Here is a 12,267-nt window from a genome sequence, read left to right as displayed (position 1 = left end):
TTAAAATTACTAAATTTCAAGACAATTATTGATAACAGAACTCATTGATATGGGACATAGTTCTGCACCTAAAGATATAAAACCTCAATTGGGGTTAGAAAAGGAAAAAAAGAATTTTTTAAAATAACATATATTATTAGCTTATGACTTTTTAAATATCAGATGAATGAGAGTAACACCTTGGTGATACTTGGGTTCAGATTTCAACACCCAGTTAAATTATTTGACTCGGTAAAATTTCACTACTGACTCGGATATCCCTTTCAGCAGTAGGTCCTGTCTGATACAGCTTAGCTACAGAAAAGAATGCTAAATGTCAATCAATTAATAATTCAGATAATGCAGGGTCTGTAGCTTAAAAGGCAACCAATTATTACTGGGAGTTTACGCGCATAACGCATTTGGGTAGACATATATTTAGGTTACGCGCGTAATGCGACCCATACACTGTGCGTAAATTTACGTCTGCAAACTAAGCAGCTACTTTCCAGTCTTTCGGTTGCTTTCTGAATAGATTGATATAAACAGAGTTGCCAACTTAGAAAACAAAATTATCGATTTTCGTATTTAAAATTATCGTAAATTACAAAAATTATTGTATATTCATTATGCATGTGATAATTGTAGAAACAAGATAATACTACTAATAATAGCAATAATACTTAATAAACTTATCCAGTAATCTTCAGTTTCGAACTCCATATCGGCGTTGCTCTCCTCACCATTTTCAAAGTCCTTATTAATCAGTACTGCGAACAACATTGTTATTTCCAAATTCTCGCAAGCGAAATTAAACTTAAGGAATGGATGCAGTGTTGCCATTTGCCAAAATTCTCAAATCGTATTGATTTATTTTAAACCAGCGTTTCCCAACCTTTTTCAACTTGTGGCACACTACGGGTGTTACTTGAATTCTCGTGGCACGCTTATATGTAAATATAATTATGTAAATATAAAATACAGTGATATTTTTTCTGTGATTATTGATCTTCTCACAGAGAAGAAAGCTCGAACACTTGTTTTTCCCCGTGGTAAATCATTATGCTTATTTTTCATTCTAATTTAAAAATAGAAAATAATTGCAATGACATATTGGACTCAGGCTTTTAAAAATACGCTTTTTAAAAACTGTATCCAACCTTTTTACTAAGAAGGGAGATCACTAAATAACGAACGAACAAACAAATTTCCTTTATTCTTAAAACACAAATGTAGGTAATTTGTCGAAAGGATTGAATGATATTTTAAATTTTCAAGTTACGAAATAGTCTGCAACAATAAAGAAGTAATAATGCTCATAACAATGATAACAAATACTTTTTTTCAACATTAGAAATGCACAGAACAGTAACACGGTATGAAACTTAAAATTGTAGATTCATAGTAATATGAAATACAAATATACATTTTCCCCCACGTTTTGCAATTTTATTGCTATAAAATCAATAATTTTGTTCGATTCCTCGCGGCACACCAGCGGCCTATTCACGGCACACCGGTTGGGAAACGCTGTTTTAGACTGTTAGAAACCTCAGTATGTGCAGTGTTTCTTCCATACATGATTTTTGAGGCACTGCCCCATTGAAGCCCCGAGAGTGTCCTACGGAGATCAAAATAATACGTCTATAATATAATAGTAAATAGAATAGTACCAGCAGTGCCCCCCTGAGATACTAAGTGTTCCCCCAGGAACACTATTTCTGAAAGAAACACTGAGCGTGTGTGTTTTGTGCACAGCTACAAATTGTTTACACTTTCACAAACTGAAAAAAAAAAACCTCTGCGTTCTAAAATTATCGTATAGGCCTATTCACCTACTATCTCAAGGGCATTATCGTATACGGCATTAATGCTTAAATTATCGTATATCACGATCAATTATCGTACGGTGGCCAAGCCTGGATATAAAGCAATGTTTTTATGTGAGGCGCTCTAAACGTTGTGTTGTTGAGAAAAATAATAAAGAAACGACGCAAAAAATTACGCGTACACTGAGAAAAAAGATTGTAAGTGGCGTACTTAAAAAGATAGGTTACATGCGTAATTACTGTAGTTTTTGGACAACGTACAGCAGACGTATAACTGAAAACGCGTTTTATAATACTTTCTGTATGAAACCATGTAGGTGGTCAGGATCTCACATACAAATGGACGTATATAACATATAGCTGACGAAGGTAACATAAGTATATGCATGTGATATACGGAAAACTGTTAGATGTCGGACATCCTGCAACGGCATAATGTAACATCTAAGGGCAGTGCCTATGTGGCATACGGATAACGTATGCTCCGTACTGATTTCTATAGTAAGCAAGAGGGTACCGTATATTTGTACAATATACCGCTGTTCCGAGAACGTATTTTTCTCTGTGTATGTGTACAAGAATATGGATTTTAGGGAGGGCACCACGAGCCCAAACAAGAATTTCGACTAATTAACATTAATGCAGATAGAAATTTCATCAGAATGGACGAAGAAGATTTTAAGATTTTATTCGTCCTTGTTAAATCCTAAAGTTCGAAAAAGAGGTATACTAATAAAAATTATTATTTAGCATTCAACAAGTTTTATTTTTATACATTTATTTAAATACATCCACTCAAAATTAATCTTGTACTGGATTTTTTAAAAATTATTTATACCTTACTCTTTCGAAGATTTTTTTTTTTTTTTTTTAACGTAGGCTTGTTAATTTTCCTCAATATTTATGAGAGGTTACAAATTTGCGGATACAAAATCAATCCTCACACTCACCACCGCACAATCTCAAGTTCAAGGAATGTAAGAAATGAGAGTACACCATGCCGTAAGCGTCGGTGGACCACTGATGAGCAACTAGCGATATCTCACCAAAAATTATACCACGACCGCTGGGGCCTCACTTTCGTTTAGAAAATTATACCACCAGCGGCAGAGATGCGACCAGACGCCAATGAACCACAAAATTACTCCTCCAAAATATGTTAAATTGCCTATATGAGTAATTTCTTTACATTAAGGTGAGTCTAAAAGACACGAAAAAAGTACCCAGGACTGGGCACGGACCACCAACTTTTTAATTATTAGGAGCGTGCTGTTCCGACTACCCCACGTAGGCGATAAAGAAAATGTCGCTTGTAAAGGGATAAATCACTGAGGTCTTTTTAATTTGGCTAATCAGAGTGCTCCTGTAACCGTGTATATTCGACGATAACCGTTTGGGATCAGATGAAATCCATTTGACATGTAATTATATAGCAAAACGATGCGCATATATTTACTTATTTCATAGTTCTCCCATATTCACTTTCAAATGATCGGCGACAGTTCCCATCTAAATTCATACAATTATACTCACTCATCTCAAGATCTTTCACTTCATGATGTAGAGGCAGGGGTTACATTTGACCCCTGGAGCTCACTTTAGAAACAATTCATTAGGAAAAAATAATATATACAAATAACCGCATGCACATGACAGGTGATAGTTTGTGTTGGTCACTCCGCGATTCTCCGCGACGAATCGAAGCAGCGCAGACCAAAATGAAGTCCTCCCTGCTACGTGGTGGTAGCTTTAACACCCCGAATCTAGATATCTCTTTCGACTAGACGAAACCCTGGTGCTAGTGGCACACTAGTGGCAATCCTTCGACGCGTTCGTATAGCAACGATCGACATTCACCATCAAGTGGGCCATTACGTGTTGGCGACGTTTATGGCATGGGGTAAGTAAGTCCAATGACCCGTACACTTTATTTATTTCAGATGAAGAAAACAACTGCTGGAAGAAGTTGGAGATGGAACGTACTCTTGGGCCGTTTAATAAATGCAGAAAATTTCTATTCGCTATAAATTATAGTTTTTGTTCCATTGTGGTAAATATTGAAACCCGAAATTCTTACCTTCTACCACTTCCATTTTGAATAGAATCTGAATGGAGGAATGGGGAACAATTCTTTAGGCGCTGAAACAATTCCAAAAGACCGTTTCTCACTATATCTGATCATTTTTGCTCTATTTTGATCAGCGTTAAAATCGGAAGTTACTTCTTAATTTCTACCACTTCCAGTTTAAAGTAGATGGTTAACGAAATAAACGGAACTTATCCTTGGGACACTGAATTGATTTTTATAAGAACAAATTTGTGCTGTGCAATTGACATCAATGTGTTCAAGTTCAGATTCTATTTATTCTGCTCTGCTCTCTGCTTTCCTAATTTGGTGATTATGTTTGTTGAATGAACCACAGCATTAAAATTATGAAAAAGTGTACCCTGAAAATGCATCAATGGCCTAGTAACACTTTCAAACTTTCTGTGTTAAGCATACCAGAAGCTTGCTCTATGTAAAAATACGTATGGAACAACAATAGAAGAGCTATGGGGAACAGACAGTGTCAGTTTCTTGGGCTGATGTTCAAATTGTTACCTTTAAGTTCTTATGTACACTAATGAAACTTAGAAATTCAGAAATTAGAAAAGTTCTTGTTGAATATGTGTCATATCTAAAATATGTGATGAACTGTATTCTGTGGATCATGTGTATCTAATACAAACGGGACGTACGCTAATATGCAGAGAAATTTAAAGCCCTATTCTATCTTTTGCAATTATACAAAGTACATAATTCTTGTTTAACACATCTTTTTTGACACATATAAGTTTTATGTGGAATGAAGCACATACCTGTATTCGAAATCAAATGAGATGGAGAAAAAATATATGTATTTGACTTGCTCGATTCGAGTTCCCAAATAGTTATTGTGCACAAGTAACTCCCCTAAGCTGAATAGGATGCCAATTTCTCCTCTCAACTGGAATACCATATCAAGTACAGTTTCGTGCACACCTAAACCAAGTATGCATACTCTTGACGAAATTAACTTTCCGGAACTAATATATAAGTTCCGTGTGAGAGTTGACAGTGGTAATAATCTTTCATCAGTTACTTCAAATAGATACATCTAGTAGTATTTTTACTTAAAAGACAGATAACTGCGATCATTATTCTCAGTTGTCGTTGTTCAATACAGCAAATATCAATGGATATCTTTGCATCTCATTCTACAAATCGAATGGAGAATATAACTGGTGAGCGATATGTTACTTCTTATATGTTTAATTTTATTGAGAGTGTTACTCAGATTTGCAATTTCACTGATTCTCAAGAGCAACATAACTTTCCTGATAAAAACGTAATACATCAAACCACACCACAGTCTATCGTTATACAGGTTGATAGCTTTTGAATATTGTCTATCGTGTAACACTGAAATAGTGTTTGAGATCTAAGATAAACTAGTGTTACCCACGAGACTCCAAAGCGTTTCTCGTGGAGGAAGGTCTCTACCTAGCATTGTTTCATCTCGTAATTTAAGGGTTTCTGTTTGGTTTGGTATATAAGCTTCGAATATTCAAACTCGCAGTCAACATGCAGAAAAGAACCTACTACACTCATTGCAAAACGTATCAAACCACTCAATTACAAAAATATTGGCCAGTGAGGGGATCGAACCCACGACCTTCGCGTTATTAGGACGACGCTCTAACCAACTGAGCTAACCGGCCTCGTTAAAAAGAAGTTGGACTTCCTTTTCTTAAAGTGGGAAAAATGTACTTATTCGATGAAATTGTATATTTGTTTTACTTTTTGTACAGCCTATTTAAATACCTACCATATTCAGTATAAAGAATGATTATTTGAATACCAGAAACAGTTAATCAGATTATTCAAAGCATTAATATTTGTCTTTTGAAGTAAAAACGAATACATTATCGCCCGAATAGGGACTCGAACCCTGGACCGTTAGGTTAAAAACCTAACGCTCTACCGACTTTTTTTTAAACAACTTTTTTATTAACTAATAGAGTTGGATACATACGATCATTAACACAACTGCAGAAAAATATAAATATATACAGCTAATAATGCACAATGTAACTCAAGGGAAGAGAAAAAAACTGCTTATGGAGCATAGATACAAGTTGTACATTTTGTGCGTTTTTTTTTTTTAAAGAACGTATGTAGCATATACACAATTTTACAAATGACTAAAAACTCATTGGAATAACAAAGGAGTACAAATTAATTACGCATATATGGTATTGTCGAGAAAACGAGCAAAAGTACAAGTTTTCATAATGGAGCTCATTTTGTCATAATTAGTTTGAAGATATTCAGTATAAAACGAAGAATTACCTGCAGTTTCCACTGAGAGTACATACGTAATTGTTTGCGCTATAAGCCAGGTAACAGTATTGTGTTTCGTTTTGGGATACAGAGAATATTCCGGTCGTAACAGGAGATTGACCTCGATTGAGCGACGAGGTTGGCGCATAATAAGACCCAAAAATCGCTGCAATTGGTACCAGATTTGTTTGCTGTTCACACAAGTTGTTAATCTATGACTCAAGGAATCAGCAGCACCGCAGAAAGAACATATTATATCAGCACTAAACCCACATTTATTTCGTTTTACTTTCGTATCTACAATGTCATTCACTACTATGTACCAGAAGGATTTATTTTCTGCTGTTAAATATTTTGAGTGTATATCACGAAATATTATATGCCAATTGTGTTCTGGTTCTCTTTCTATTAATTTGCATGGTGATAACTGTTGTAGGTGGTGCCTGTACCATTGTTTACTTGTTAAAGTCAAAACATCGGGAGTTCGCTGACATTGATAGATATAGGCACACAAGACATTAGTTAAGTAAGAGCAACTGGAGGGGAGGGAAGCGATCGCCAACGGCAGTGTTGGATCGATCGTATCCAATAAATATCGTAGCAAGTGTCTAGTGGGAGAGGGTACATCTTCAACTAAGGCAGTCAAGTTACGTCTTATAAACAAACTCTCAGCCTTGAACTGCACGTGAGTCATGTTAATGCCTCCGTTCGCTACCGATAAACAGATGTCATTATAGCGAACACGAAACACACAATTGTTCCACAAAAACCAACCACAAACACTTTGTAGTTTTTTGCCTGCTGTAGAAGGCAGGGCAAAGACGTTAGCAACATACCACAGTTTACTCAAAATATAAACGTTGAGAAGTCGAGCACGAGACAATAAACATAGTGACCTACATTTATGCAAGAGACTTAAATGCCTGATTTTATTAATGACAAGGTCATAATTATATTTTACTGTTTCAACAAGATTACTCATAAATGATATTTCTAGTATTTTAATCCTCGATTGAAATGCAATGTCCTGAATTTTACTATACTCCTCAGAATTATATATTATAAGACCGGTTGATTTTTTCTATTCAAGAGAGCTCCAGACACTTGTTGATAATTAGCAACACTTTGCATTAAAAGGTTATAGTCATGAACAGAATGCAGGAAAACATTGACATCATCAGCATATCCACACACACGTAGAGGACGTGCAATAACATCAAAAGCATGAATCTTGCGGTTTACATCATACAAGAAGGGTGCAATAACCAAGGTAAATAATTGTAAGCTTATAGGATCTCCTTGTCGAATACTACGAACTACTTTGATGGGAAGGGTAAGATGATCATTAATATTTAATTTAGTCGCAGCGTCTTTATAGAAGAATTTAAACCATTGTATAATGCGAGCATTAAAACCAAAACCAGTCAAAACTCTCCACAAATAGGAATGCTCAATGTTATCAAATGCATTCTGAAAATCTAAATTAACAATAGCTGTGGTAATCTCACAATCTTGACATATTGTAATACAATCTCTAACATTCATTAAAATCTGATATATAGTCTTACCCTTAACTGCAGCATATTGCAAATCACCCAGCAACTTATTCATATATGGAGCTAATCTAGAAGCCAAACAACGACTAATAATTTTAACATCAGTATTTAAAAGGGAAATAGGTCTGAAATGTTCAACCATTGTTGGTTGAGGCACTTTTGGTATAAAAATAGTGACAGCAGGATTGGGTCGACAGATATGTTCGGAAGCAAAAAACCAAGCATTGACCACATCAGTAAGTGTCGGACCTATGACGGGCCAAAGTTTTTGATACAATATACCCGATATTCCATCTTGTCCGGGCGATTTTCCTGGCTTTGCAGCAAATGTTGCCAACTTTACTTCTTCAAGTGTAAAGGGCGCCGTAAAAGACATATTATCATCATCTGTTATGACGTTAGGAATAACTTCAAAAATAAAATTGTCAACATCCAGTCCTCGTGATTCACCAAAAAGTTTTAAATAATGATCATAAAATACCTTTTGAATTGCAAAAACATTCTTGCAGGGTTCTCCATCCGGAGTAAGAACCGTCTTTATCAGGCGGCGCTTGCCACGCCGGTTTTCTTGCAAAACGTGAGTAAGAGAACACTGTTCAGTAACATCAAACATAAGAGCCTTACTCCTAATTTTTACACCTTGAACTTGAATCCTATGAAATTCTAAGAGTTTTGCTTTATATTTTTTAACAAGGGGCAACAATGTTCTGTCGGAAAGAGCATCTCGTTGAGCCTCTAATAAACATCCGTAATAAAAATTATACAATTTCAGGCGATCACGAGAGCGTTCACCAGAGTACCATTTACAGAAGCGTACTAGGTTAGGTTTAAAATAGGTAGTCCACCATACGAGGATATTTGGATACCGTTTTGCTTGCTGTCTCCAATAGTCCCATTTACTCTGAAACAATGTAAGAAATTCCTCATCTGTTAATAGTGTTTCATTCATATGATAGTAACCACGTCCACGCACAGTTTTATCACATGGAATCTTAACTTTCATCACTAAAGACAGATGATCACTAAAACAAACAGGATAACGGTATATATCAAAAAGCTGAGATTTAAGAGATTCCGTCAAATAGAATCTATCGATTCTCGAGGCACTATTCTGGCGAATCAGGGTGTACCCCAACAGATCACTGTTCCTTAGTTGCCACGCATCATACAAGGGATAATGAGAGATGAGTTCATCAAGAGAAGCACAATAATTAAACCCTGGGTCCATATCTGCTCTATTCAATACGCAATTCATATCACCCCCCAAAATGACATTGTCTGAGGCACAACTAAACGATGTCGCAACATCAGTCGCAAAAAATGTGTTGCGCGCACCACGATTATGACTTCCAGATGGGGAATACACATTGATCATAGTCATACCAAACAAATCACCTCGTATAATTCTACCACTGGGGTGACATTGTACATTCGTAAACGGTAACCCATCTTTAACCAAAATCGCAGTACCAAGACGATTATACGTTGAATTGTTATAAACGTTATATGAATCATGTACATTCACCACTTCCGGACCTACCTCTTGCAAAAAAGCCACCTCAATTTCAGATTTCAACAAAAAATCAGACAGAGCATGATACTGTGTGGGTAAAGATATTCCATTTAGATTAATACTAGCAATGGTAAGAACAATTGCCATGAAAAGGTAGGGAAGGAGACAGACTTGGTAGTACATGATGAGATGACGTAGATACGAAGTGGGAGGACTGACTCGGAAACACACTAGGAACATATCATGTCACACACACAAGAATCACTAGGTGACAGTGACACCAGAAAGTGGAGACTCTACAGATCCAGAAGCACTGTCTTCTACTGAAGTTGTTGCAACAAGCTGCAATTGTTTGGAAACATTAGCACTAGTTATCCTGTACAAAGCATCACTAGCTGGTTTATCAGGTTTTCTAGCAGATGAAGAAACTTTACCGTCTTTCACTGTTTTCCGTCTCTTCTTATCTTGAGAGGATCGCTCTTTAGAACTACTTTGCGAGGGAACTGAGGCTAAAACGAAGGTATGATTATAAGATGAAATGGATTTCTCACTCTCAGATGGACCACTGTCAATAGTAATAGGAACATCTGCCACATCACTTATATCGTCAGAAACACAGTCAGCAGCGTCAGCAATAGAAACCGCTGGAGGTATCGAGTCGGATACACTAATTATAACTGGAGATGAAACAGAACCTATTGCGGGAGGCAAAGAAACCTCGACAGGTGGCTGATTATCCGAAGTATGCTCAAGTACTGGATTAGATCTACATTCAGAAGTAGCCGAAGCTACCGATGGAACATTAGCAGTGTCAGTATTCACTATCTCCGCACAAGAAGGTGACACAACTTTATCACTGTCACTAGTTAATGGGGGAAAATCCTTGTCACTAAAAGACGAAGGTAATGAAACAACAGGTTGTACACTCGTAACTGAATTAAGTGTCCGGACTAGGTTAACTTCGGTTGAAGATTGCACTATAGGTTTAGAGTTTACATTACGTCTATCACATTGGTCATATCGATGTTGAGGGCTATTACAAGCAAAACAGGTACGTTCCTGACCAAAATAAGATACTAAGTATCGTTGACCTTGGATTTCAATAGACGATGGAATTGCCTTATCTAACTGTATGTACACCAGTTTCCGCCCAGTACGCACTCGGTATCGATGACTACTATCATAAAACTCGTCCTTGATATTTTTGACACTACCATATGGTGTCAACACTTTTAGTATTTCTTCATCGTCCAATTCACTTGGCACTAAAGATAATTTAACTAAAGTAATAGGCTTATCTGCAACTTCCACACTCACTTCATACACTCCATTTTCATCAGTATATCGTAATCCAGTACTATTATCTCGAATTATCTGTTCACACAAAAGCTGGGATATTAACTTAACGAACACACAACGTCGGTAATTGTCTAATTCAATACTCACAACTTGGTCATTGCTTAACTTGAATTGTCAAATATGAATTCATGTATTCTATAAGTAATTGGGCGAGTAGGCACATTAATAAAGTTTACACGCAAAGTATTAACTCGTTTCACTACCATTTAGACGATCAGAAGAAGTCTAACTTGAAATATGAAGGTATGCCGTATAAACAAGCAACAGCGCTTTCCGCAGGTCTGCTCGCCACCGCTGCTACAACACGACTTACCGACTGAGCTATCCGGGCTGATGATATTTGTCGTTATAGATAATTTGTGTTGAATGACATTTCAAAGATGGTATAAACAATGGGATGAAAAACTAATGGACGAAAGTAAGTTTCGTATGCTTTGTCACTCAGAAGTGGCATATATTGTTGCAACTTGTACAATTCATAGAATGTAGTTCTACACTATATGATTCAAGAATAACAGAAAGAAACACGTGATTGCACAAACAAAAAAATAAATAAATCGAATAACTTACGTAAAAGCACTGCAACTCGTAATGCATCTCTCACATCACAGGAGTATAATAGCTACTAGAAGAGAGTGTGATTAACACCGGACAGGAATAGAAGCAGTCCAACGTGCTTCCATACTGGTCACGTCCGATGTATTTGAACGTGTAATTCTCCACACAGCTTCTTGAATGTGCTCGATAGGATTCAAGTCGGAACAATAGGCAGGCCAGTCCATTCACCGAATATTCTCTCGCCTTAAGAGCTTTACCAGCTGTATTTTTCGATGCGGTCGCTCGTTATTATCCATAAAGAAGAAGTTGGGGCCGATTGCAGCTCTGAAAAGACGCACGTGGAGCACGAGTGCAGTGTCACAATAACGTTTACCGGTTAGTACACAGAGTTGAAACATTTGGAATTTAGTATGACAATGCGACACTATGCTTCCCCATATGAAGACACCGGGATAACAAAATAATCATATTCGACAATATTTCGAATTCCATTTCGTGCTCCAACCTCCTTCGAGATGAATGTACCTCCAGGGTTACTATTCAGAGTGAACGTGCTTGGAGAGGTAATTCGGAAAAGAGAATCCGAACTCAGTCTTCTTCGATCAACCTTCATATTGTTGGAACAACTGCCACCAATATGTGGCTGTCAACGAAATACAACGCAATAGCAGTCGCACAAACATACGATCCCTGTGCAGTCGATGTGCCATGTAAACTGTGGAATTGGGCGCCTCGCAGTCCTCTTATATGTGGTTACAACTCTGATCGCATTCCGGCAATTCAGTCGGTACAGCGTTATGTTTATAACCTTAGGATCCAGTGGTCGAATCTCTGTTTGACGATGTTGACTTCGTCTTTACTTCAACAAATACAAATATAAATGTGATGAGTAATCTGAAGACTATTTCTGCTATTATGACAATTGAAGAGGTCAATGGAAGAAGTTCCTATCCCATAATTTTGTGATTTAGATACAAATGCAGTTTTAATGTAGACAAAATCTAAGTAACATAGGTATTTTAATTTCTAGGAGTAAATACAGAACACTATTGCATATTCCACAACTAATTTAGTCCAATGAGTAACACTAGGTGACACTAGTTTACACTT

General features: G+C 36.7%; 1 non-coding gene across 1 annotated transcript; it reads right to left on the bottom strand.

Moving 5' to 3' along the window:
- Positions 1-5,475: 5,475 nt before the first annotated feature.
- TRNAI-AAU (transfer RNA isoleucine (anticodon AAU)) lies at positions 5,476-5,549 on the bottom strand. The gene has a single exon. It is a non-coding gene; the product is annotated as a tRNA-Ile (tRNA).
- Positions 5,550-12,267: the final 6,718 nt, after the last annotated feature.

This window comes from Thermobia domestica, chromosome 15 (genome assembly GCF_964235325.1).
Source record: "Thermobia domestica chromosome 15, izTheDome1.hap1.1, whole genome shotgun sequence".
Classification (NCBI taxonomy): domain Eukaryota; kingdom Metazoa; phylum Arthropoda; class Insecta; order Zygentoma; family Lepismatidae; genus Thermobia; species Thermobia domestica.
This window is presented reverse-complemented; position numbering and strand designations above follow the sequence as displayed.